This window comes from Sinocyclocheilus rhinocerous, unplaced genomic scaffold, assembly GCF_001515625.1.
Source record: "Sinocyclocheilus rhinocerous isolate Xijiao unplaced genomic scaffold, SAMN03320098_v1.1 scaffold5130, whole genome shotgun sequence".
Lineage (NCBI taxonomy): Eukaryota > Metazoa > Chordata > Actinopteri > Cypriniformes > Cyprinidae > Sinocyclocheilus > Sinocyclocheilus rhinocerous.
The window spans coordinates 106,464-111,001 of NW_015644613.1; the positions used below are offsets into that span (position 1 = coordinate 106,464).

The 4,538-nt window shown below is 37.4% G+C and overlaps 1 protein-coding gene across 7 annotated transcripts in view; it reads left to right on the forward strand.

Moving 5' to 3' along the window:
• The window catches only part of tcf20 (transcription factor 20), a 21,047-nt gene that overhangs the window by 5,571 nt on the left and 10,938 nt on the right, over positions 1 to 4,538 (forward strand). The window lies entirely within an intron of this gene.

Genomic DNA, 4,538 nt, shown 5'->3' on the forward strand with positions numbered 1-4,538 from the left:
ACAGCGCCAAAACAGCATTTATTGTTTGAATACTGCAATACAACGGACAGAATTTGAAATCTGAGACTTTGTTTCATATTAAAAGCACCAAAGCACAATGATTATTGCGATATATTGGATGGGAAGTGCCCTTCAATGTTCCGTCCATTAACTGAAAACAGGCTAAACTAATCGATTCTTGGGATTTAAGAATCGATATAGTTCCGAAAAAATGAGAATCGATTATAATCGAGATATTGATATTTTTTACCCGCCCTAATACATAGTGATCAGGGAATGTCAATAAAAACCCCACCGTACCAGTCGTACATATTTAGAGAACTATGAAATCCATTTTATTTTTCCCAAATTATGTTTTATATATATTTTCACCCCAAATTATGTGTTTTTGGTTTAATTTTTAGTCATTAAAAACCATGTCTAATCAGTTGATTTCATAAAAGATATTAAAACTGATAATTTATTATAATTTTAACAGTAATAGGGCCCTATGAAGTCTTATGATTTTGCATTAATTTCTCTAAATTTTGTGATTTCTGTTGTATTTCTTTGTGTGTTGTGATTTAATACAGTTTTATCATCAAAATATTGTAACTGATATAAAACAGTAGTGCAATGTGAAAAGACTCGCAGTGACTGAGCTACACTGTGAACCGCTGTTCGTCTCCAAAGCTACATTCACCAGTGTTTAAAACATTAGCTCTTATGAATATGTGACCCTCTGAATGAGTCTTGAATTGCCGCTGTTCTGATTGACTTGGCTGCTTGGGAAATAAGCTTCAGCGCTTCATCATAACATGCGCAGAAGAGTTTTGAGTCTGAATGATGGCAACCGTGTGTTTGACAACAATACAGACACTCCACAGTCTGCACACTGCATACTGCATTCATTACACAGACACGATTTACAATATATCATTTAATAAGTGCTCTCGGGAGCAGAACTGTGACTGTTCAATGTTTATTCATTGAGAGCTGATGAAAATAATCCAGATTACATGCGTGAAGTGTTCGTGAATCTGAATCCGGCAGGTAAACATCTGTGTGATTATTACATTTACGCCATTAACTGAACTGTTGTGCCATTATGCTCTGAAACATTATTAAAGCTATTTTTAAAATGCATGTTTTCACAAATTTGCTAGACTGCTGGTTGCATGTCATTCGTCACACTCTGTGCTCTTCTCAGATATTAAATATTAAGAAAAGTCAAATGAACATTTCATGCCCATTCATGTATTTATTTGCGAAGTAGCAATATACAGCATCAGAATTTTACATCTTGCACTGTTTTTACAGCTTGGTTTCAAGAAATACTCTGAAACCTGCAGTGTGTTATTGTGCAGTGGACTCTGGTATGATTTAATGAAGATCCATCTGATGTCATGAACACTCATTTAAACTAGGGCTGGCCGATACGGCCAAAAAAAATGATCACAATAAAATTGTTCATATCAGTTGATATCGATAATTATCACAGTACATTTCAAATCTTTATTTCTTTCAAGTTTAAAGGGTGATTTTTGCTCCTAAGTGAAAGTCGTATAAACCAGACCGTTAATTGTGGATTTAAACGACTCTTTATGGTCAGAACATGACAAACACTTCACGTAATTTTTCCTTAAAATAAATATCTTAATAGAAAACTTAATTTCTTAGTTTCTGTATGTTGTAATGAGTGATATTGTTTCAAATCATGACACAGGTTTGTGATGCGTGTCTTCAGCACAGTTTGCAGTGTATGCTCCAGTATTCATAATAGTACATTTTCTGTCTCTTAGAAATGCACGTTTGACAGTAGCTTGAGTTGACAGTAGTAGTAGCTTTAGTAGTTAGGATGCTATGTAAATTTACGTTCATTATCAAAAACAGTAACATCTGTAAACATTGCAACAATCTCATTTTTATATGGGGAAATTTAATTATTCTGACTGTTTGAGTTTTATTAAAGGAGTAGTTCGCTTCCAGAATAAAAATCTCCTGATAATTTACTCTCCCCCGTGTCATCCGAGATGTTCATGTCTTTCTGTCTTCAGTCGCAAAGAAATTAAGGTTTTTGAGGAAAACGTTCCAGGATTTTTCTCCATATAATGGACTTCAATGGGGACCAACAGACTGAAGATCCAGATTGCAGTTTCAGTGCAGCTTCAAAGAGCTCAACACGATCCCAGCCATCAGTCGTTTTCTTAAAAAAAAAAAAAAAAATATATATACTTTTTAACCACAAATTTACATCTTGCCCTAGCTCCGCAATATGCGTATTATGTAGTCACGTTGGAAAGGTTGCGCGCGGTCAGCTCTTCATCTGTGTGCTCCGGTTCAGAAAGAAAGAGTAGGGCGAAAAACTCCATCTCATTTTCTCCTCCAACTCCATAATCGTCCATCATCGTTGATTTACCTCTTTTGTAAAGGGCGTTTGACTTTCTTTGCTCGTTCGCTTTGTAAACACTGGGTCGGTGCTTCCACTTGCTTCACGCGTGACCTTTTCAACGTGATTACGTCATGTGTGAAGTCCAGCTAGTGCAAGAAATTTTGTGATCGGATCGGTTCTGAAAAAATGGTATCGGTGCAACCCTAATCCAAGGCTTTATAATTAGCAGTATTTTAGTGTGCTTTCATACCTGGCCCGTTGTTCCGGAACCTGGCGCGTTTCACCCCTTAGCTCGGTTCGTTTGAGCATATGTGAACACGGCAATCGCGCTCGGATCCGCATCAAAACAATCGGTCCGAGATCGCCTGAACGAGGTGGTCTCGGCTCGATTGAAAAGGAAATCTGGAGCGGTTCGGTTGTACTTAGCTCGGTTCGTTTGGGCATATGTGAACACGGCAATCGCGCCCGGATCCGCGCCAAAACAATCGGTCCGAGATCGCCTGAACGAGGTGGTCTCGGCTTGATTGGAAACGAACTCTGGAGCGGTTTGGTTGTAGTGAGAAAGCAATCCGATCTAACGGGCCAACGAACCAGGCTATATCACAATGTATGATGGGTAATTACGTAAGTTCTGTGAAAAGCATTAGCTTTGTTGTTTTGCTAATACTTCAAAATGAACCTGTGAGTGTCTGTGGGTGAGCACGTCTTCGCCAGTCAAAATCAAAGCGCACTTTTTCGTTTTATAATCCCGTCTTATTGTTCTTCTTCCTAGTAGGTGCATTTTAAAAACGTTTTCCCTTATGAATTCTGGACTCCTGCTCAAAATGATAAATTAATATAATGACAGCTACAAAAAACAACAACAATAAGCCCACGAAGCTGTTGTCGTTCCATCCTGACGGATGACAGCTGTGACAGCTCAGTGGAATCCCGGAAAATAAACCGTGAAACTTTGACCAATGAGAGAACAGTTTACTCGCGCGTGACTTGTATTAACAAATTTGGTCCGTTTAGAAACATTGCCGTGTGAAAGCGAACCGCACCAAGAATAAAAAGCAACATTGTAATAATTTTAATCCCTGTTTCGGAACAAAGCAATCGATCTACAGGTGTGAAAACACCCTTAAAATGTGTACGATGTTTAATAGGTAGCCAGTGCAGAGTGTTGACAGAACCGGGCTAATATGGTCATACTGCTGGTTCTAGTAAGAACTCTAGCTGCTGCATTAAGCAGAAGGAATAAAGACTTCTCTTTCCATTCTTCTTTGATTTTTATGATTTCATCATTGTCGTAGCGTTCAAATGCATCACTGTATAAGTGCCGTTATTTGCAGTCCAATGCATGCACCTAGACTGTGCTGGTTGATGTTTGGAGAGACATCAATATAATACTGTAGAAGATAATTTCTTCACATGAACACAAACAAAGACTTTTAGAAAAATAATCCATAGAGTCCATATAATGCAAGTGTAACAGATCCCTGAAGTTGACACTTCAAAAATCATGACAAAAACATCAACATGATGGTAAGCCATACAACCAGAGTTGATGAATCAGTGTCTTCTGAAGCAAAACGATGCGTGTGTGAGAAAAATACCAATACCCATCTATGACTTTTGGCTGGAAGTTAGGATTATATTTTGAAATGTTTTTAATAGTATATACACACACCCATTGTTTAACTTCAGAAGACATTGATTCATCACCTGGGGTCGTATGGATTACCATCGTGTTGGTGTTGTGTGGTTTTTGATGCGTCCACTTTGGGGATCCCATACTCTTGCATTATATTGACTCAGATGGATTATTTTTCTAAAAATCTTAATTTGTGTTCATCTGAAGAAAATCAGTCATATACATCTGGGACAGCATGAGTGTGAGTAAGTGATGAGAGAATTTTCATTTTTGGGTGGAGTATCCCCTTAACATCTCAGAAAATAAGATTTAGCATTTCATGGCAGTTTAAATGTTTGGATGTAATTAGGGCTGGACAATAATTCAATATCAATATGTATCGCGATATAATTTTTTTCAATAACGGTGATATGATTTTTAAACACATTTCATTTTGCATTTTTCGATATACATTACCAGTTTCCCATACATTGATTTATTTGTGCCGTTTGACTTCGTTGAATAAACATGAGCACTGCACATTTCAAAATC